Consider the following 24,543-nt stretch of genomic DNA (forward strand, 5'->3'; position numbering starts at 1 on the left):
GAGCCTTGAGGGACTCCAACCGAGACAGGGCGAGGGGAGGAGGTATCATTAGAAAAGGAGACACTGAATGAGCGTTGGGAGAGATAAGAGGAAAGCCATGAGAGGACAGAGCCACAGAGACCAAGCGATTGAAGAGTTTGAAGAAGGAGAGCATGATCAACGGTGTCAAAGGCCGCTGAGAGGTCAAGAAGAATTAGTATGGAGTAGTGGCCTTTGGATTTAGCTGTGATTAGGTCATTAGTGACTTTGATAAGGGCAGTCTCTGTAGAGTGGAGAGGGCGGAAGCCAGATTGAAGGGGGTCAAGGAGAGAGTTGGAATTGAGGAAATGAGACACACGGGTAAAGACAAGTCTTTCCAGAAGCTTTGAGGAAAAAGGGAGCAGGGATATGGGACGGTAGTTAGAAAGGGTGGATGGGTCGAGGGATGGTTTTTTAGTATAGGTACTACAGTGGCATGTTTAAGGTCAGCAGGGACGATGCCAGAAGAGAGCGAGCAGTTGAAGATGTGTGTTAGAGAAGGCACGAGACAAGTGGAGAGAGATCTGATAAGGTGAGATGGGACAGGATTGAGCGGGCAAGTGGTGGGGCGAGAGGAGCAAAGAAGAGCAGCCACCTCTTGGTCAGTAGCTGGGGAATGTCTGAAGGGTAGGAAAGGCATGATTTATGTGTGATTGAGAAACAGAAAGGCAAGGAGGGGAGAATTCTTTCCTTAGCTGTTCAATCTTGTCAGTGAAGTAACATGCAAAGTTATCAGAAGTAAGGTTAGTTTTGGGGGTGGCCACAGCAGGGCGAAGAAGAGAATTAAAGGTGTCAAAGAGACGCCTGGGGTTGCGGGAACATGAACTAATGAGAGAGGAAAAATAGGACTGTTTGGCAAGGGCAAGGGCAGCACTGTATGAACACAATATGAATCTATAATGGAGAAAGTCTGATTGGGTACGAGACTTAATCCAGGAGCGTTCAGCACAACGGGAGCATCTTTGCAGGTAGCGCGTTGATTTAGTATGCCATGGTTGGGGGCGGGTCCTCCTCGAGGTGCTGGTTTGGAGTGGCGCTGCAGTGTTCAAGGCAGATGTAAGAGTAGAGTTATATATGGAGATGGCCAGTGAAGGACAGGAGAGGGAAGGGATGGACAGCAGTTGTGAATCAATGTCAGCTGACAACTGTTGGAGATCAAGAGAATTAAGGTCCCTCCTGAGTTGAGGGGGGTTAGGCTGAGGTTGTTGGGTGAGGGGGTACGCAAGAGCAAATGATAAGAGGTGGTGATCAGAGAGTGGATATGGAGTGTTGCAGATATTAGTTACTGTACATGCATAAGTGAAGATTAGGTCAAGGGTATTGCCAGCTACATGGGTGGGAGAATTTGCCCACTGCGATAGCCCGAGGGAGGAAGTCATTGAAAGTAGTTTAGTGGCTGCAGAGGTCAAAGGTGGGTTTATAGGAATATTGAAGTCCCCGAGAATTAGGGATGGAATGTTAGAAGAGAGGAAATAGGGTAGCCAGGCAGCAAAGTGGTCAAGGAAGAGAAGAGGGGAACCAGGGGGACGGTAAATAACAGCAATGTTAGCAGAGAAGGGTTTGAAAAGGTGAATTGAGTGTATTTCAAATGATGGGAAAGAGAGGGAAGGGGGGTGGGAAGAGGTTTAAAAGAGCAGTGAGGGGAGAGGAGAAACCCAACACCACCACCTTTACATTCAGAGTTTCTTGGGTTGTGGGTAAGTTGGAGACCACCGAAGGACAAAGATGCAGGGGTGGCAGTGTCAGAGGGGGAGAGCCAGGTTTCTGTTAAGGCTAGTAAATCTATTGAACGAGAGATAAAGAAGTCATGGACAGCAGTGGATTTAGTTATATTGCAAACAGAGCGTGCGTTCCAGAGGGCAGTATTGAAGGAGGATCTAGAGGAACATGAGATGGGTATGAGATTAGTGTGGGTCCTTGGGTTAGTATGTGCTGTGTTTGTTGAGAGGGGACCGGGGTTTGGAGAGACATCACCAGCTGCTAGGAGCAGAAGGATAGAAAGGAAGTGAAGGTGGGAGTAGGATTTGAAAGTTTTGTAGGAGGGTATGTATGTAGAGGATTTGGGAGGAGTTGGTGGAGATAGGCTGGAAAGGTATGTGTAGAGTGCATGGGATGAATAGAGAGGGGAGGGGAGTAAGGTGGAAGTAATGATGATTGTGTTGCCAGGGGCAGGTGAGTGAAAGGATAGGGATATTTTAGTGATCAGAGAAGTTAGTGTTAAAGTGAAAAATAAAAGGGAAAACATTAGAGAAAATGTGTATTATATAGATATGTAGATCATATATACAAACACACACAAATATTAATGAGTGTTTAAGCCAATGTAAGGATGCAGTGTGTTAATTGAATTCAGGTGAGGAGAGGTTTGGTGACTTGATTGGTGTTTTAAGGAAACCAGCTGATGTGCACTATCTATAAGCAAGTTGTTGACCATGGGGTGGGATGGTGGGGGGGGGGGGGGGGGTGGGATGGTGTGGGGAGGGGAGGGTGGGCAATCTTCCAGAGATGATACCTCTGCTCAGAAGATTCTGCAGGACTTGGTTGCTTGGGAGTGCTGGGTGTTAATGCTGTTTTAAGGGGCCCAGTCTGAAATATAAGGTCTGAGGTTAGAAAAAAATAAAAAAAAATAAAACACACTATTATGGGTGGGGAGACATGGGGCTATTGAGGTAATTAATTAGAGATGAAAAACTAAAAGGCGAGAACATTTAGGATAAAAAGATAGGAAGGATCAGATAGATGAAAGTCATAAACCATGAACATAAATTTACTAGATTATCAGTGAGAGTAGTGACACTAGCTAAACAAACAATTAACAACGAGTCTTAGGGAATGAACATAAAATGACATGATCATACCAGCTTTAAGAAAAACAAAATCTGTCTGTCAGTGAGTGTGTGTGTCTGTCTGTGTGTGTGTGTGTCTCTGTCAGTGAGTGTGTGTGTGCCTCTGTGTGTGTGTGTGTGTGTGTGTGTGTCAGTCTGTGTGTGTCTCTGTGTGTGTCTGTGTGTGTGTGTCAGGTGAGGAGAGGTTTGGTGACTTGATTGGTGTTTTAAGGAGTATGTATGTGTGTCTGTGTCAGTGAGTGTGTGTGTCTGTGTCAGTGAGTATGTATGTGTGTCTGTGTCAGTGAGTGTGTGTGTGTGTCTGTCAGTGAGTATGTGTGTGTGTCTGTCAGTGTGTGTGTCAGTGTGTCTGTATGTGTGTGTCTGTCTATCTGTCAGTGAGTGTGTGTGTCTGTGTGTGTGTGTGTGTGTCTGTCAGTGAGTATGTGTGTGTCTGTCAGTGAGTGGGTGTGTGTGTGTATGTGTCTGTCTGTCAGTGTGTCTGTATGTGAGTATGTGTGTGTGTGTCTGTCAGTGAGTGTATGTGTGGGTGTGTCTGTCAGTGTGTGTGTGTGTGTGTGTGTGTGTCTGTCAGTGAGTATGTGTGTCTGTGTGTGTCTGTCAGTGAGTGTGTGCGGCCCACATAAACTTAAACCTTGTTTATGTGGCCCGTGCCACACTTTGAGTTTGACATGCTTGATGCACAACATTCAGAATGTATAATAATTCATGCCTAGAGTTTTTCCTCTGTTATTGCGTTTTTCGCATTTAATCATAGCCATGCATGCATACATAAATATGATGTGTTTTAGTATGCTGTAAAAACATTTTTTGTGTGGTAATGCTTCACTTAAAGAGGTCTATCTAATCCACATTAGAGATACCATTATTACACTAAAATCTAACAATTTTAACCCTTTTGGTGTGCAATGCAAACCACTCCGAATTCCTTACTACTGGTTTGCAAATTTATCCTGAAGAAGATATTGACCTATCAGCAAATTGTGTGAAGTGCTATAGTGATCTCAGTAGAAACAAACCCTTTTGCAAGATACATTTAATACCTGAATCATAACCGACCCATTAATGTTCCCCTGTTTAGCAAGCAGAAACATGAAGACTTCTTCTGAATTTAACTTCAGTTTCCTAAAGGAAATGTGGATCCTCACGTGAAAAAAGTAACCCTGACCTCTATAAAAGGGAACGTGATGGATGCTTGATGTTTGTGTATATATATTAAGCAGAATTCCCTCTTCAGTGTTTACAGTATCTATCAGAATGCTGAATATCCACTTTGAAATCTTGGTTTTGTTCTGTAATGTAAACCACATGTATAAGACATATGGTATGAGTAGACCTTCACTTTAAACTATAAAATTAAGATGCAATGCAATCTTTATCCCTTGAAAGGGCAAGAAAAACGATTTCAAGATTATCAGGAGAAACCTCTGCATTTAGAAACATGAAATGTGACGGCAGATAAGAACCAGATAAAACCGTTGCATTGATTTGTTACCAGATTTTGCAAACAAAGATTTAGTGGGAAAAAAAAAAATCTAAATTTACCATTTCTGCCCAAAAAGTCTCTATTAGAAAGCTTTGGTTGGGGAAACTGAACATAGACATGTGTATGCATGCACATATGTATGAAAATATGTGTGTAGGAAATAATTGTGATTTAAGTGTGTTGTTGTTGAAGTGTTGTTCATTGCAGCAATGAAAACAATGAGGATTTTTTATAGAGCTGTTTATAATGCAATGCATCACTTCAGTGTAAAGTACACTGCTATACCAATTGTTCATTGACACATGACGGTGTGTGTGTGTGTAAGCTTATTTGATAATGCATGGACTGGCTGAGTCTGATATCTACGTGTGGAATTGACTGAGTCGATTGTTTTGGGTGTTGGCTGAATGTCATTGTGTTAGTTGTGTGTGATTGTGTGTGGAGTTGGTTGCGTGTGGGATTGGCTTATTGTGATTGTGTTTGGAGTTAATTGCGTGTGGGATTGGCTTATTGTGATTGTGTGTGGAGTTAATTGCGTGTGGGATTGGCTTATTGTGATTGTGTGTGGCGTTGGTTGCGTGTGAGATTGGCTTATTGTGATTGTGTGTGGAGCTGGTTGCATGTGGGATTGGCTGAGTGTGATTGTGTTGGTTGTTGAGTATGTGTAATATTAATAATATATATATTTATATCAAATATAATAATACATCAATTTTTCTTTCACCCAGCTCCTGCTTTCTTCTGTGAGTACGATCCCTGATGGACCTGAGGTGCTGCTGATGGCTTTCCTGGGGGAGTGTGTGTTCTGCACTTGCTGGAGGTTTCTCTGGTCAGAGGTCAGCTCATCTAACTCTTTAGGTTTCAGTAAGTGTTCTTCTGGCCTGGTGCAGCTGCAATAAGTATGAGTGTTGCCACAGTAACTCCATGGCAGAGCTATGACTCATTCTCAGAAGACCAGAACTGCGAGTGAGCATATAAAGTGCTCTCTACTGTAATTTAATTATTTAGTATTTTGCTGAATTGGCAATATACTAAATATTGGTTTTACAAGAGGAGCCTTTGCCTGGTTTGGTCCTTTCTTGACTGGTGGAACCACATGGCCCGGTTGCAATAGCAACCACTGCAACATTGGGTAAGGGTTAGGAAGCCCAGGGTTAATGAGAATTTTTGAGTTAGGGGGTACCTGTCTTAGGACTGTAGCCCCCATGATGTACACCTTGCCAATAGAGGTTACAGGATCAACCCTTTCTCGAGACCCTCCTATTGCTACACAAACCATTATCATCCCTACTCTTACCTTTGTGGCATATTTTCCCCCTAACACTTTCCCAACTCTAAACTACCTCTAATTCTCAAATATTTACCTACTTAAAACGTTATGTTAATGGCCTTGCAGGATTATCAGAATGCTGCTTCCACTATCAGTGACATTTGAAATATGCGTTTTTCTAAACATATATTGTCAATGTATATAATTCACAATATAAAGTTATATAGCAATATATAAGTCTCTCCAACGTTCTGTACATGTATTAAAAGGTTACTCCAAACACCAGGACCACTTCACTGATTTGAAGTGGTCCTGGTGCTTGGAGTCGGCATTTGGAGCATCTCTGAAACGCTGCACACATAGAGCAAATGCACTTTGTTGCCGAACCTGTAACTCCACCTGTAGCAGAGTCATTTGAGCATCATTAGCCAGCCTGGAGCAAGAGCTCTGGGCTTGCTAATGTTAATTCTGTGCATAGTTGGGGTCTGTCATCACGCATATCCTGCTGGCGACAGACAATCTATGCTATCATACTATGTAGAAAATAGAAGTAAACTGCACTCCTCTTAATTGTCACTACAGGGGTGCAATTCAAGACCAGAGACTGTAAACCCCAAAATATCAATAGAAAAGCAAAAATGATCCAGGCACTCAAGTACAGTCAAATGGCAGATTTAATGAAGACCTAATTTGAGGTTGAAACGTTGCTGCTGTTACCTTATACAATGATCTTCATTCAATCTGCCATTACACAGTCAATGGTTGCATAATACTCCCATCTGGGCTTCCCAAGGGCCACCTGACATCCTTCTCCTTCAGGGGATTAGGCTGCTAGGGGAACTGGGCCTGAGCACTGGATCGTGGTGAGTTTTTTTTTTTTTTTTTTAAGGAGACATGCCAGTAGGGGGTTTCATTAAAACAATATTTTATGGGTTGCAATAACCCTTTAAACCTGTAAGTCTATTAAGACTCTCCTCCACCAGCTGGGTGATTGATACTAACCAGTATATTCCTGTTCCAGGTTTATTTCCAGTCCTGTCCTGTTCTGCTGCTCCCAGTATTATATTGTCAAGTTTTGCATAGGTCAGTCCTAATGCCTACAAGGGTTCACCATGAGCTGTAGACACAGTTATACATTTGGCAGCTGTTCCTATGTATGTATATAAAATGTGCAATGAATGTGTTTCATGTACATAGGAGGAATGGTGATAGGTTTTAGCATGCGTACCTATTCAGATTGTGTTTTTGTAGACACGAGACCATTGACACTTACATATGGCAACACCATTCCCTGAATAAAATGTCTGTTTCCTGTTTCGTTCCAACCTCGTACATTTCATCACAAAAATGTAAAGGGCATGTTCTTACACACTTAATTATTAGCTGGCCATCTGTCACTGGCGAACGTACACACCATGTCATTTATTTTTTCACAATTTGGGTTTTACACACATAAATGTATGCACTTTCTAAAGGGTTAACTCAGATCTGTCATCCTGTATTAAAACACATTCCATGCTATTTTTTATGTCAAACGCATCACATTTTAATACATTATCTAATAGATCAATTGATGCGCTGGGCAAACTGGCTGTTTAGCAAGTCATTCTCTGTATATACAATGCTTACACCATGTAATTACTGCAAGCAGTCACTTTCTCTAAATATAATTGCTTGTTACCTTACAGACAGGTTAATGCACAGAATGGTTGATTAATCATTCTGCATTCTGTATAAATGCATCTTGATGTGTTGGTAGGTCTAATTAAAATATACAACACAACTAGTTAGTTATATTGGCATCAGTTTTGGCATGAATAAGATAAGTAACAGACAAATTATATAGTAATAAATAAATAAAATATGGGGGAAACAAGGCATTTTTGGCACTATAACCATTACCGCGTGTAGTGGTTATGGTGCTTGTAGTGTGCTTGTAGTAGTAACCCATATTTTCTGGCTTAAGTGGATTTATAATGTTATGGGAAACAATACAGTCAGTTATGTCACACCATGGAATGTGACAGATCTCCAAAAAAATAAAAAAACTAATTGCAATTAAGTAGTAAAAAAACCCCTACAAATATATGATTGCATTTATTGATGCATGTAGTTATTTGGGTTATATCTAAAAAAAGTTTGCTAAAGATGCAGATTGCCTGTCTGCAGCCTTTGCAAACCCTCCCCTTTTTTCCCCAGCATAGGATGGAGAAATGACCAATAAGAGGCTTTTCATTAAGAAGCCTCTGATTCTGAGCCACTAGTGCTCGCGCATGTGGCAAGGGTGGGGACATGGAGCACCCTGATACAGAGAAGCAAGCAAAAGAGCATGTTGGACCAGGTACAAAGAAGCACATGTGTGGTCAGTGGAGCTAACGGAAGGAGGACAAAAACCTCTCTGGATGTTTGATTGACAGCCAGGGAAGTGTTTCTTAATTGCTTTATAAAAGTGCTGATTTCTCATAGAAGTGGGTACCGTACTTTTTAAAACTGGCTTTACAATGCTATACCCCACAGACAGTGGAGTGGACCTTTAAATACACTCACTCATCATTCCAGTTCAGTTGAATGTATTCCAATAATCATGCTGTCTAATCAGCATCTTGATATGCCACACCTGTGAGGTGGATGGATTATCTCGGCAAAGGAGAAGTGCTCACTATTTACAGATTTAGACAGATTTGTGAACAATATTTGAGAGAAATAGGCCTTTTGTGTACATAGAAAAAGTCTTAGATCTTTAAGTTCAGCTCATGAAAAATGGGGGCAAAAACAAAAGTGTTGCGTTTTATAATTTTGTTACGTGTAATATCTAATGATACATGGGAACTTTGCAATTCAATGTGAGAACCAATACTCAGAGCTGCATTGGATCATCCCTTCCCTATCTCTCTTGAGACAGAAATGCTATTACTTTACTAGGACAATGAGTGCTAGGATTTTCTGTTCTACATTTTTATCTAATCTGTTTTATTGTTGTAATGTGTTTTTGATATTTTTAAGTGATGCATTGTGAGTTTTATTTCCTCCCCTCCGCCCCCCCCCCCCCCCCCCACAATAAATGCTCAATTTTTAAAGCAAATCTATCACTTTCAGTATTTCATTAATAAATGTTCTTTATGGAATACTGATGCTGGCTGCGTTGAAATTTTATTGAAATGTCTTAGCAGTTCACAAATACCAAACAATAATAACAACGTAGAGCTAACATTGTCGTATGGTAAAGCCTGACATTGACAAAAGACAGAGCTCCACCGTCAACTTTTGTCCACTTTTCTCAGAAAAGGCTGTGTTTACATTAAAATAACTGCAGGGACATACTATACATACCAGAACAACTACATTAAGCTACAGTTTATCTGGTAACTATAGTGTCCCTTTAAATTTCCAATTTGACGCTTAGTGAATACTCCAGTTTAAAATAAATAGTGAAATGCTGGCTCAGCAGTCGGGAATGAGGTTCACAAATACCTGCAGGGCCAACATTAGCAATCTCTATATGAAGGTGTGCCTAGTGAGATAGATATTGCCCTAGGAAATATATTAATATATATGGGTATGTTCCTTGTTAGCTTTAATTAGCAATGTAGGCAACCATGTGAAAAATTCTTGTTCATCCGTTGGAAGTGTACATACCGGTGTTTATTAGTTTCAATATTTTCAGTTGCAAAACCAACAAAGCATAATGTGTCAGATTTACTGAAACAGAATGAAAGTTGCCTCAGGACATGCAATGTTTACTTCTATCAAAACAGGAGACTTTGTGGATGGCTACACTACAGAATGTGTTGTGGGGCATCAAAATGGTAAGTGGAAGCAGAGGATGTGCATTCATAAAAATGTAAACTTTTTACATGGAACGGATAGGGGAAAATATTCTTAGCCAAGGCTGGTTTGCCAGAGGAGCCAAGATTCTAGAAAGATCTAAAATAGATATTCCAAATGAATTTAACCCCTTAAGGACCAAACCTCTGGAATAAAAGGGAATCATGACATGTCACATATGTCATGTGTCCTTAAGGGGTTAAATAATGTAATGCTGGAAGAGGGGAATGAGATGAACACATTTTCTATTGTGGAATCTGCCAAAACAAAAACAAAATCCTCAAAACACGGTGAACTATATTAATATGCAAAATGGGTCAAGAGAAAGAGAAAATGGCTGGTCTTTACTGTAACACTTAATGCTCAATGTGGGATTCACTTAGAACAATGACCAGTAGCTTCTGATTCATAAAAAAAAAAAAAAAACTCAGCTTGAGAATCGCATGCACTGATTTGGTTTAGAGCGTCATATGACTGCTCTAAGCCAATCAGCAGTGCCCAGAAGCCATTCATATTGAAGATTTTCAGCAAGATTTTCTGCCCCCCCCATATTGCCCCCCCCCCATTCATGAACAGTTTAACCTCTAAAGGTAAGCCAGCCGCATGTACCTTGTGACACCATGACAACATAACATAATTCCTGTGAAGTTGTTGTGGTGCCTGAGTGGTCCATTTAAGTTTCATTTTGTTTTAGTCAACAACAACATTTTTGTTTATGTACTGTAGGGCTTTGCAGAAAATTTAGCATATAGGGAGAGATTAATTTACGCAACATCGGTGAAAAGTGCAAAATGTCAAGAGATAGTCTATTGGTTTCCATGGCAACTGCTCCTTATTTAGCATTTTCCTTGCCCATAAAGATAAAATATTGAATAAGACTAAAGAAATGTTATAATTAGAAGACCCCAGAGTACTATTCTTACAGTGCATATATCATAATGACTTGTAAAGACAGAAATATGACAGAAATGGGAAGATACACTTAAAATGGTGTACGATGACTCATTTTTATGATAATCATGATTTTAGGAAGGGAGCATTAAATGATCTTTTCATTAAAGTCACTAGGAATAAAATATTTTAAATTCAGAAACCTAGCATGACTCTTGCTGCATGAGTGAGTGGTTAACATTGACTTTCTGTGGGCTTATAGTCAATTTTTTGTCAGTAAATGTTAAGACAGGAAAGTCTTGATACCCTACGATGAGGGAAGGGGAGGTAAAGGCAGCATTCAGTATTATTTAAACGACAAACTTTATTGTACATTATCAGGTGAAATCAGCCTCGTAGGCCTGCGCATTCAGTTTAGACGAATTGCAAATCATCCAAAATTCCAAACTCCGAACCAATAAATGACGAAATCACAAAAAAAAAAAAAAAAAAAAAAATGGATATTGGAAAAGTGCACAAAAATAGACTTCAAGTGAAAAGTGACAAATAAAGGGATAAAAGGAGTAGTAAAAAAAAAATCGATATTTATTTTATATGATAAATTTAATACATATAAAATATATCAATATATTTTTTATGATCTTCCTCTTTTTTGCTTTAATGGCTACTTCTTCTTGATATATTAAGCAAATGGCAAAAAATACAGTCTACTGGAAAATATACACAATATTTATAGTTTGCACTAAAGTCATTGGCCAAATTTCACACCCATTTGGTTCATCCTTTTGCATTGATGAAATTCATCCAAACCCCAATGAAAGCCGAACTAGCCAAATATTATTTTTCAGAATAATCGATTGGGTAGAGCTAAATGTTTTTTCTGCTCACAAGTCCAGTTTCTAGTGCAAGTTGTGTTTTGGTTCTTCCAAATTGATACAGTTCTGATTTTCAAATATTTTTTGTTCTTAAGAATTTTCTTTCCATTCAAAAGTTCAGATTGTTTTAAAATTGGCAGAATAAGCGCTAAAATGGAGAGTCAGAGTGCCTATAGTGTCCTTTTAAAAAAGAAAATCTAACAACTCTTAAACTGTAAATAAAGGATTCAAAGTTGTTGTTAAGTGCAAGTAGCTACTAGAATTTAAAAAAAAAATTATTTTAAATGGATACATTTCTGATTTTTAAAATCTTTTCCATTTTCAAGAATTTTGGTCAAAGCTCGATTCGAAATTCTGAGATTCAAAATGAAACTGAATAGGTAAAATTTCTAACAAATTGTGATTCTGACCGAGATGGATCTTCAAGTTCTGCAAGTCTACTGTCTAGATCAATGGGACTTAATCAGATAATGTAAAGTTATAAAATCCTGAGAAAAAAATCCACCTTGAAGGACAGCATAAAATCAAGTACAAAAAAACAAACAAAAACAACCTCTTCAAGATAAACTCTTTTCTCTGGAAGACATACCACTGAAAATAATCTATAACGTATGTTAAAGAAACACTCCGGCTGTTATGGTTCTGCTGCTAAGTGTGCCCCCTTGCTCTAACATAATAAGCAGTCAAACCATTTAAGAAAGCTTTGACAACTTACTGAGAGTTTGCCAGGTACCTGCTGCGCCTCTTCTCTGAAGTCAGAAGCTCCCCCTCTAAGCCCAACACTGCTAGGCAGCACTCATGGACTGAATGGATTCAAGAAGTGAGGGAAGGTGAAAGAGGGAAGAAAGGAAGAGAAATTGAGGAAAGGGTGAAGAGAGAAAGAATACGAGAGGGAAAGGGGGAATAACAGAAGATGAGGAAGACGGATAAAAGTGAAAAAGATAAAGGGGACAAAGAGAGAAAGGGAGAACAATACGAGAGTAAGGGAAGGGTAAGGGGAGGGTAGAACGAATGAGGGAGAGCAGTTTAACATGACAGGAGAGAGGAGGGAGTACTGGAGGGGGAATCTAAATAACTGAATGCACATATTATTAAAATATATTTGATATACTTAAGGCATTCACGGGTAAAGACAACAAGAAAAACAATGCAGCAAAAATAGTCAATAGTATGAGAGCATATCTAAACATACACATTAATGGTTAAGCTATTCTTTTTAACAGAACATTAAGAAGTTTTCAGTTCGAGCATGTAAGCTCCTCCACGTAGCTCCAACAATAAATTGCAGCAGTGCAAAGTCTGAGGAAGAAAGCCAGAATATAAATCAGGCAGGTATGGCTTAGTTCCTTGTTAGCAGATATAAGTACAGTTAGATCTGTTGTGGAAAAAGTATGCAACAAGGCAAGATTCCGAAAGAAGAGACTGAACAGAAGCAGACATTTCCCAGGCCACTAGCTGCCTTTCAAACATTGTTTTTTATGTATGCAGTTTTACTTCGAGTACTGTTTCTCGCCCTGAGAAGGCTTTAGGATGGATGTGTAGCTAGAGGCAAGATTAGAACTAAACTTGATGAAAGTACAGAGTTACCCTGATGTCAAGGATCCAGATCACCGTAATCAGAGAAAAGGACCATGCAAGTCTCTCGATTCAAAATTGGATGGGCCACATAAGATCTCTCATTGAGCTTATATAAGATGTGCTAGGCCTGTTACACAGAATTAAATATTTATACCGACCTGAAATGAAGATTTAGAATTTCAAACCCATGTTAAGCTTTTAGTGTACAGTATGCACTTTTATAAATGTGAATGTTCTTATTTACTCTTCCCAGGTGTGCAAAATCTGCCCACAATAAAAAGATAAATGCATTCAAAGCACAGTCTTGTTAATGCGTTTTGTCCAATTCAAAAATGCAGTTTTACAGCAACACACCAAAAAAAATAAGCACTCACACCATGAACCACATATGTTATCTGTTTAAAGGATCTCCTGCACAATGAATCCCTAGCAGGGCAAAATGTTATGCCTAACACTTGTTAGCAAAATAATAAATTAACTACTCATACGTTCAAGTTTAATAATGTATCCATAGTTCCAAGAGTGAAATAACTATCCGTATTGTTTAGTTTCTGTCTGTTTAGTTTAGTACAAAAGAAATGATACATTATTTCATAAAATAAGTACAATTATTGTAATAATAATTGTGGTTGTGGAGTACACCTCCCCTCATGAGGTGAAAAGATTAACCCTTTGACAGTGGCATGGTGTCTGAAATGTTGGGTTAAACGAAACACAATGGAACAATCATCCACTACCACTGAAGTCTTCCGTTCCTTGTCTGCCACCACAATCAGGTTAGTTGGCTACTTCTTGCTTGTCCACAGGATCTTAGCTCTGTCATTCTCCTATACCGTTTGTGGTATCTCCCATCTGGGCTTATGTAGGTCCAGCCCATATTCTGTGCAGATATTTCAGTGCACAATTCCAGCAACTTGGTTGTGCCTCTCAGCGTATGTTGTCCCTGCAAATATCTTGCACCTGGGCTACTATGAGTTGGATTGTCTCAGAGACCTCTTTGCAATGTCTGCACATTGGGTCCTGTCTGGTGTGGTAGACCGCCACTTCTATTGATCTGGAACTGAGTGCATGTTCCTGTGCTGCTAGGATTAGTGTCTTCTTACATTTGCTGCTATGCCATCTTATGCCTCTGTAGGTGTGTAGCCCATATAATTTAAGTTGTGACACTAGTTTCCTCTTGACAAATTTTAAACGTTGTGTAACAAGCTCTTAGATGAAGGTCTGTTATTCATCTACCGTTTCCACATACGTTTCATTGGGTCTGCTCTTGTAGTAGCAGTCGAGCAGTCAAATCTAGGTTCTCACTTCATGTTCCAGTAGCCCACATGTTGTCAGATTGCTCTGGTTTCCCAGCATCTGAAGTGGACCTTGTTAATCCAGAGTAAAGTCCGAGCCAGCATGACTCTCTTGGTTCATGTCACCAGTCGATATATATGTATTTAAATCTCTTGAGTAAATTAAGTACCCAAAATAGAATTATGCAAACTAGAAACTTGCTTGTTCCTAAAATGGCTAAGGGTATTTCCATCACGTACACAAGGTTGTGCACAATGATGTACAATTTTCAGAAAAGGTGGATTTTTCAGCTTTTTATTTACAATGGTAGATATATTTTATTTCTGCTCACAGCGTTTCTGGTGTATCCAGCTTGCCTCTTTTACACAGCACATTCTGTATATTTCAAATCCTTTAATTCCTGCTATGGGACCAGTTTTATCTCCCATTGGCTTAAGCATACGTATGGAAAACAATTTATCAAAAATTATACCTCTCGGAATGTGTTTTCTCTCCCAAAAGAAATACATGTTTTTATTCCTCTAAAACATTCTCCAGATGCACTATAGATACCTTTAAAAGGAGGGATCTAGAAGTATATAGCTCAACCTTCCCACTTCAGTTGCTTTGTAGTGATACATTCTGTATGATGTAACCCACTGACTGTTACACGTGCATGATGCCATCAGATGATAGGTCATGTCTATCTAATATTCTGAGGCTTTGTGTAACATAATATCATTAACTATATTAAGTGATGTCATAATAAAAGTTCAGGGAAAGGGAAATCCCTAATTATTGTTCAATACGCAGTATTTTGATGTCATAATAACATTTCACTTAGACATATCAGTCTTTCCCAGTGGAGAAATGTTTGCCAACATTTCACATCTTATTTGGGTACTTTAACAAGTATGTAACATAGGTAAAGAAAATAATGTCTAAACCACAAACAGGGTGATCACAAAGAAACAGACCCAACAAAATAATCTCTCACCAAAAATGATTTAAGAAAGAACAAAGTGCATAATTTGTAAAATAGACACAGCTACAAATGCTCAACTTGTTTGTGCAAGGTGTGACGTAAGACCTTTCTATTTATCTTTATTTACCTATCTGAAGTGGAGAACGTTGGATTATCTAAAAGAGAGAACTACTATGGAGGAGGGATGTCATTTGGAAACGTTGGTTGAGGTTCCTTGATGCCTATTAGTAATTTTATTTACTGCTTCAGTCAAGTATAAAAATATTAATTTGACCAAATCAATACTTTAAAACCTGAACATAGGTAGTTTGCATAAAACGTACTAAAATGAATAAATATAGGCCACACGGAATTTGAATTTAGAGATTAAAGGTCTGCAAGCACTTCACATTAATTAAATAATTCCTAAAGTACACAAGAAGCTCATACCTCAATTTTTGCATTTTGATTGAAGTATAACTGTAAATACAGTGTAAATACATTAATAACTCTCTTTAACTAGAGTGCTAGGGCTATTTTAAAGGAACGAAATGCCCAAATACAAAAAGATAAAAACAGTCACTGTTTAGTAGCTGTACACCAACTGAAAGCATGCATGCATGTATTTATGGACTTTTTTTAATTGTGAGTAAATCTAAAAACAGTTTGCAGAAGCTGTAGTTTTCTTGCAAGTCCTCCTAACCTAGTCCAGACTGACCAATCACAGACTTCCCAATGCAGCTCAATGAGAATTCTTTGCAAGGCAGGTGCTCTGGGCAATTACCGGCCTCTTGAGTTTAGCTCCACAAAGCTAAACAACCAGGAAGTAACAGAACCGTTCCTTTGATTGACAGCCAGGGGATGTAACAAGATTCCCACAGTACATCCTCCTGCCATCTTTTCACCAGGTAAACGACGCACATGCATCTAGCCATCCACCTAATCGAAAAAAAGAAAACATGATTCATCATACCAGACCACCTTCTTCCATTGCTCCATGGTCCAGTTCAGAAGCTCTCATGCCCACTGAAGGCGCTTTAAGGGGTGGACAGCGGTCATCATGGGCACTCTGACTGGTCTGCGGCTACACAGCTCCATTCACAGCAAACCACAATGCACTGTGTGTTATGACCCAGTTCACTGGTTGTCCTTCCTTGCACCACTTTTGATAGATACTAACCATTGAGAAATCTCAATGTATCTTTCCTGGTAAAATATTTTATAAATAAATAAATAAATAAATAATATAATCCACCCCTTGACAGGTGTCAATAACATAACGATATCATAAATGTAATCCACTTGTCAGTGATTTTAATGCCCCTATCCTCCATGCTGTGTGTGACGAACAGAACCTCGCCACAGGCTTTTGAAAAGCCTGCTTGCCAGCCTCCTGGACTATGGCCCCTGCAATATACCTGGCTAAAATACTTTAAAAAGACTCTGCAATTGGGATTATATGGTTTGGTTCCCGAACAGCCGCAAGAACCAGAGACCACCCGGGAGCTTGTCAGACCCTATTAACACTTAGTAACGATTCACATGAATGACCACGAGGTGGCAGCCATCTTGTTCGCATGAACGCAAGCAGCGGTGTTTGGTCATCATGTTTCTGGAACTAAAATCAGACACAGAAACTCCCAAACACCGCTGGACTTCCATCATCACCTGCGTTCGGTTCTATACAATTTAGAAGGGCACTGTTCGGTGGAATTGTTCATCTGGATGAGGGGAACAAGCTGCAGGGTAAGAACTATGTTTGTTAGTTTGTTCATTTTTAAACTAGTGAACTAGACTGACCGCAAGCCCTGATTCTCTGGAACTGTTTTGGGCATGGGACCATGCGTGCAGTCGGTCAAATAAATTACTTCCAGGAAATTCCTGAACCCCTGAACTGATCTGGGTGAATTTTGGATATGTTGGTCACCCAAATCGGGGCTATCAGGGGATGTAACTTTTGTGGGGGGTTTGTGTGTTTCAATGTATTTTGGGGGTTTTATAAAAATGTGTGTTTTTGTGTCTGGAGATAATTGAGTTTAGTTCAGTAATTGACTTAATTATCTCCCAGGTATAGAGGAAGGATTAACCTATTATGTGTGGGAGTGTCCTAGATCTGTGATTGGGTATTTGTTTCTACTGTAGTTTACTCTCAGGTCCAAGGGGCAGTGCCCCTTGCATGACGACTTGCATAAAAGGCCAGTTGTGGCTACCAATAAACAAGTTCCTGCTTACCCTCAACATAGAGTCTCATCTAATGTGTGGGGGAAATGGTTGTATCTACCCTGGGGATTGCTATATCTCTATACTCCCTCTGGATTATAATCACTTGCTCTTTTAAGAGCATATTGCTACACTCTCTTAGAGGAGAGGTCTACCCACTGGAAGCTGGATCCTGGTCTTGGGTCCAGGGTGGGTGGAGGACAGCGAGACCCTAACCAAGCTATAATGCTGGAAGTGGGGACTACAGTGCTGATGGTGTCTGGTGGAGTACTTGGAGTACTCGGTGAGCACTAGGAGCATCTATTGGCGGAGGCACCCAGTTGGGGTGCCAGGCTATTAAAAAGCTAGCAGCCAGTAGTTGTTCGTTGTCATAAAAAAGAATCCTTGCCCCCACCGTGGGGATTCCAAAACAATTAATGAAGTGGGTGGACATAGTGTTTTCCCCATGCTATTTAATATAAATATTAAATAAAATGAATATGGTGGACTAAATCTCCCTTATATTAAATGGGGGTCATATTGATCCCATAGTCCATTTTTATTTAGTCTTTTCGTCACCCGTGGCACTGGGTGAAAGGGGTATTGCAATATTTAGGAGGTGGCTTAATCTTCTGCATAAAGGGAAACTCTGGACCTTTAACTGGCTGAAATGCTTTATGTGTGAAGAGTGTGTCCTCGTTTTTTTATTTTACAAAAAGGGCAGATTTCAACAGGAATTGGCACTTTTATAAATTAATTTTCCTACACCCCCTGGCTGTCAATCAAACAACAGGTCATATTACCCCCTTTTTGTTTAGCTAACAAACAAACAGTAGGAGCTAAATTCAAGAGGCAGCAATTGCCCAGAGCCCTGCCTTGCAAAGACTTGTCATTGAGCTGCATTGGAAAGTCTGTGACTGGACAGCCACAAGAAGTCTGGGGTGGAATAGAAGGGCAAGACATCGATCTGCAGCTATTGCAAGCTGTTTTTGGATATACCACAAATAAAAATAATGCACAATTAAATGCATGCATGGTTTCATTTGGGGTATATCCAGTAAACAGTTATTTTGTGATATTATTTTTTTTTGTATTAGGTTAGTGGAGAGTCCCTTTAAGTAATCAAATTGGAAGGAGGGAACCTGTAACCCCCTCGTTGTAAAGGAACAAAAGAGTGATTGAATTGCATGAGCTATTGTTCGTCCAAAAAGGATTTCTGTCGTCGTGTATTACAATCAGCTGTTTGTCATCCTAAATAATGGCTGAATTGCTCAAATTACCAACGAATATGTATTTACCGAAAAACGAATGCCCTAGTCTGTTTGACACAGTCAGTCTGTTGACACACATTGTTGCTAAACACGGGATTCATGGCTTGTCAATAGTAATGCTAAAACTGGGAAGGTGTTTCAACTAACACAGCTCTACTACCTAATTCTGACTGGCACATTTCAAACAGGGAATTGTTGGAAGGCTACGGTGCTGTTATTATTAACCCACATAGGTTTGAAGAAATCTCCATTTACGGCAACTGAAGACCAAAATTTCCAAATATAAATATTTACAAAGCAAAAATATGCAAAACAGAACATTTACCTTTCCTAAAACGTGAATAAAAGGCTAGCGGAGCTAAATATGGATATTACCTTCAGTACATAAGTTATTCAGGTTGTGCACAGAATTGGTCAATTTTAATCAAAGGTGGATTTTTTTAGGTTTTTATTTACATGATAACTAAATTTAAATGTTATTCCTCCTGTTAACAGTGCTTTCTGTAAGTGCCTTTTGTGACACAGCACCTCCATGGCAAATCCTTTAACTCCTACCTTGGGACCAGTTTTATCTCACACTGGCTTTAGCATAAAGTTGGGGAAAATGTATAAGAACAATGAAAAAAGAGAAACAAAAAGGATCTATTGGCACACCGCCAAGAAAAAATATCTACATCGGCAGTGGGACAACAGCGCCAAAGTCACCTGAGACTCTTCTTCCCTAATTAAGGGGGTTAACCCTAATAAAATAATCACTTGTAAAACAAACAAACAAATACTGAAAGGTACAAGGACTCTTCAGGAGGGAAAGCCAGTAAATATTAAAAAATAACCCTTATTGATAACAAAGTAATTTAACATGACTTAAAACACAAATCTATAACTATAATCTATTGTTATAGATTTGTGTTTTAAGTCATTTCTAGTACCCTTTGTTATCAATAAAGGTTATTTTTAATATTTCCTGTATTACACTACTGAAGAGTCCTTGTACCTTTCAGGTTTTGTTCATTTAATCATACCTCTCTAAACTTGCTTTGTGTAACAGTCTTCTCATGAAAATACATGTTTTCTGCATGTGTTTTTTACTCCTCAAAATCAAGCTCTAGATGCACTTTAGATACCTTACAAAGGTGGGATCTAGCTGCATATAACTCCACCTTCCCACATCAGATGCTTCTGTAATGATAGGTTCTTTATGATGTAACTCACTGAATGTTACAGGTATGTGATGTCATCAGATGACTTGAATTGATATGCATACTTACTTGACCTACTTACTGACTTGACTTGTATTGATATGCATACTTCTTTCTTTCTTTCTTTCTCTCGTTCTTTCTTTTTATACACACTCATATACATCTCTGAGGAATTGTGTGGCACAATGTAATTTGTGTTGCTAAGCAACATGATATTGCTCTGCAAGCTTTATTATGTGATATCATAGTAAACATAGCTTATGGTCAACCAGTTTTATGATGCAGACAAATGGATGGGAAACCACTAATGGAAGGGAAAGTGTAATCCGACAGAATAAACCTCCCAGCATTTTAAAGATATCTACAATGGTATAAGCAGGGGTAGGAAACCTTTGGCACTCCAGATTTTCTAGACTGCATCTTCCTTGATGCTTTCCAGCATTATGACTGTAAGAGCATTACAGGAGATGTAGGGCCAGAACCTGGGGAGTGCCGAAGGTTGCTTAACCCCCCCGTATAGCTTAACCCCCAGTATAAGGTAATACAGAGACTACTAGTAGTGGTTAATACGATTTGTATATATATTTTTTTCATAATTAAGTTCTCATTATGAAAATGAATACTCATTTATACTGAAACTGTCTGCAGTAAACCACTCGAGCTTGGAGGAAGCTTGTCACGCTTACTGGTGCTACAAGCCTGTCGGATTGATACTGTCAGTCTGTGACACAGCTTGTCAATCAGGGGGTTCATGGCTTGTTAGTGGTATGGCTAAAACTGGGATGGTGTTGCCATTCAAGCAGTTCCACTACACAATCCTGAATGCTACAAAAATAGGTGCAGACCCGAAAGGAAGCATTGAATAAATCCACCCCATGTCTAAAAGTGCATTTAGATAATACTGTTAGTAAATAAAATAAGAAATTAAAAAAAAAACATGTCTATAGTTGGATTTCACTAACAATTACATGAATCATGGTTCTGTATTACCACAATTTATCAGTGATGCACACATCAACAAAGGGCACTTCTTCACTACTACAGCATCTAAACTTCACTTACAATGCAGTAAGATAAAATTCAGCCATGAGAACAAATTAGTACATCTTAAAGAGTTAAAATTATAGATGCCTAAATAAATATCATGGGGAAATATCACAGTGAATGCCAGGGTAAGCTAACTTCATCAGTAAAATATGTATCTATTTTACTTGCCCTGTTCTTCGTATTTGTACAGGCAAAGGGACATTTCCCATGTCCTTCCTCCATAAGTGTTGTGGTCAGAGGTTGGTGGAAGTAGTAATGGAAATTATACTCTTGTTTGAGTCTTGTAATGATGGGGTGGGTTCTAATTAGTAGTAGATGATGATAGTATATATTCAAAATATGTAAATATGTGTCACATGTGTTTGTTGGTGTTGGATATTCAAACTGGAGTATATTAATGACATGTTTATATATATAGTATATCTTTATGTTGGTTGAAATGCAAAGAATGTTGAAGCTCATTTTGCTACAGAAGAATTCCCATTAGTTCCTTGAGTATTAAATGTCGCGTTACCGTGGAGACTATAAACCATTCATCTTATGGAAGCTAAGTCTTGAGTAGTCTTTTGCAAGCTGATCAGCTGTGCGTGACAAATCTGACTCTGTTAAGATTATCTCTTGCATTGGTTAATGCTGGATTTCACTGTCCTATTTAAATACACATGCCATTTCCAAGAAACAGCCTCAGGTGTTTATTTTTTTGAGAACATTCTGTTGATTTTACATGTAATTTTTGTTGAGATTTTTTCTTGTGTAGAATATGAATTACATGGAAGGAATTTTAATTTGGTTTCTAGCAGCTTTATCACATATAAATCATTATGGACAACATTTATCAAGGCGAAACTGGAAGTATTCTTGGACAAAGTTCAAAATAAAGGGCAATCACCATGGAAACCTATAGAATGTCAATATCTAAAACTTTGCCCAAGATTATCATCTGTTTACCTTGATAGGAAGATAATTATTTATTATTTGGGATGTATGCAAAATGATAGCTATTTTAAAAAGCTCTCCAGGTACTCAATTTCTTGTGATTTTTTCCAAATGCTGCATATTGGATGAATCATAGGATGCAAGTATGTAAGTTCAGGCTCAAAAGAAAATAAGAGAGTTTAAAAGATGACAGTTTAAGATCCATCTTTATGGATCTTTATCCACTTGATAAAGGCTTTTCTAGGTCTTTGTATATATTTCTGTTCTTACATATAATCAATTCTTTTTTAAATATAATTTTTCCGAGACCGGAAACTACTGAATGCTGCATGCGTTCCACCGTGCGTTCCAACTGACGATACCGGAAATGACATCGTCCGCAATTACCGGAAATGACGTATACGGAAGAAAAACACGCACAGGTGATCTACAATGCCGGGCGCATTTAAACAAGCCACGAGGACCCGAAAATCAGCACTGGAAGAAGGCCACCGAGCCGAAACGCGTCTGCTGTCCTTTTTATCATTTGATTGTATTTTATTTGTTCTTTATACTTACTCCGACGGTTTACTTTGTTTGGGGTAAGTGGATACCTTTATTTTATAATATTTGTTGTTTGGGTTCCACCCCCTTATAACCGGGAGTCTGTTATTTTATATTTATATTTTTATTCATCAAATAAATTCTTTTTTACCACGGAATCCTGCATATTTCTGCCTTGGAGTTTCGTTAGCCAGTATTGGCACCTTTGAGCCTGCTATACAGAGCCTGGTACGGCTCTGGTAAATGTGAGTGGTAGTCCATCCTCATATTATTTACTACATTTCAATATACAGTATACACTATGTTATTTTTTATTCTTATTTTATAGATATTACTCTGCCATTCGCCTGTGGTCAGGTTGTATCTTTTTGTTACTATTATTGTTTATTACTATACCTGGCTCAGGGACTTCCCCTCCCTATGTGGTTTATGATACACATCCTTTACTTATTGTTCATTTTGATTTAGTGTCTGGGAAACACTGCTGTATCATACCCTGTTTTTCAACTATCTCTGTTTAATACTCGGAAGCGCCTACTCACTATCTTGTATTCTTCAAAAGAAAATAAATAATGTAGAAAATACTAAGAAGTGATTATTTATAGAGATTCTGGGTAAAACCCTTAAAAGTTGTGCCATCACCGTGGAAACCAATGGAACAGCCTACTGTGCCAACTTTAGAACTCTGCCAAAGTCCAATAAAACAATTCGCACGTATCGGTGTTGGTGGTATCGGAATCTTGCAGATATAATGCAACATGTCCTGTTGAGAAAAATGCAAATGACAAAATGTAAGCAAAAAGCCTAGAAAAAATCACCAACTCAGTTCTAGTCCTTGCCTGTCTATTTTGCTATTTTCTGTTTCCAATTCACCACAATGTTCTTGTTGTGCCAGGTTTTCAGGAGAAAAAATGAGTACTCGTAAGCATATAGTGTGTGGAACCTTTGTACAGGTGTGTGGACAACAGGACAACATTGTGTAGTTGTTTCGTTAACACAATACATTGAATATTAATTCAATTACATATTTATTGCCAATGATTCTTTACCTAGTAGTTAACAGTGTTTAGAACACTCTTATTAAGAGGGATAATCTCAGGTAGAAGAAAACACAGTATAATTTTAACAGATGGGATTTTTCTGTTATATGTCACATTGTATTTCTTCACTTTACAGACTCAGCGCAGATCATGCAGTATTATAATTTTACAGGATCCATTTAAACAAAGACGCATATTATAGTGGCTTATTTCCATAGCAACACTACGTCATTACTCAGGAGTTAGCCTCAGGTGAGGTAGCCTACGAGTGATTATTTAGTCTTTATTTGTAGAAAATTGTCAACCAAGCGCAGAATAATCAGCTGAAATTATCCACTTCTTATATTAGTAATAATACTAGGATAATTTTGTTGCATGTCTGTGAAACAAATTGCAGATGTCTCTACAGAAAATATGATTGACAGTTAATGGAGAATAAGGGAGATAAGGCTGTATCTGACAACTCAGCAAAGGAAGCAGCAGCGGGTACAACATCATCATCATCACACCGTACGTCCATGTGTGTAATGCTGCCTGACTGAGACATATCCCTGTTATCTACATCCTCTGGCAATAATGCTTGCGCATCACTCATTTCTTCCAACTGATGTGTAAATAACTCCTCTGACAGATCAAGTGAAGCGGCTGTGGTGCTAGTGTTGGTGGTGGCGGCAGGCGGGCGAGTGGTAACTTGAGTGGTGCCCAAAGCTAAGCTGGAGGAGGATGGTGCATCAAGGTTCCGAGCGGAAGCTGTAGAAGATTGGGTGTCCTGTGTTAGCCAGTCAACTATGTCCTCAGAACTTTTCGACTTCAGGGTACGTGGCCTCTGAACACGGCATTATTCTAGGGCCAAAGGGAATCACAGCACCACGACCACGACGGCCCCTGCGGGATGACCTACCTCTGCCTGTCATTTTTTTTTCGATTAGTGGTACTATGCGTGCAAGCTACTGTGACAACAGATATGAGTGGCACTGTGCACTGGCAGAAGTTGGCAGAGTAGACGCTGTAGGCCTGACACACACGCTTGCAGACAACTAACTGCTATTCAATCTATTACAATCAAAAAAAAAATTTTTTTTTAAATGTACACTACTGTTACACCAGATATGAGTTGCACTGGTGTGACACTGTGCCCTGGCAGGCCCTGAAACGCACACGTGTGAAGGAAACTGACTGCTATTATTTCACAGTCAAAAAAGTGTTTTTTTTTTTAAATGTACACTACTGTTACACCAGATATGAGTTGCACTGGTGTGACACTGTGCCCTGGCAGGCCC

At 39.0% G+C, this 24,543-nt stretch overlaps 1 protein-coding gene across 6 annotated transcripts in view; it reads right to left on the reverse strand.

Moving 5' to 3' along the window:
* Positions 1-24,543, reverse strand: part of CACNA1E (calcium voltage-gated channel subunit alpha1 E) — a 738,678-nt gene that overhangs the window by 531,463 nt on the left and 182,672 nt on the right. Inside the window, exon 1 of one of the 6 annotated variants that reach the window (XM_063428304.1) lies at positions 11,927-12,095. The exons of the other annotated variants lie outside the window; for them this stretch is intronic. The gene's annotated coding sequence lies outside the window, so the exon portion shown is untranslated. Of the gene's footprint in view, positions 1-11,926; positions 12,096-24,543 lie in introns of those variants that run through there. 6 annotated transcript variants of the gene reach the window in all.

Source organism: Pelobates fuscus, chromosome 7 (assembly GCF_036172605.1).
Source record: "Pelobates fuscus isolate aPelFus1 chromosome 7, aPelFus1.pri, whole genome shotgun sequence".
NCBI classification, from domain to species: domain Eukaryota; kingdom Metazoa; phylum Chordata; class Amphibia; order Anura; family Pelobatidae; genus Pelobates; species Pelobates fuscus.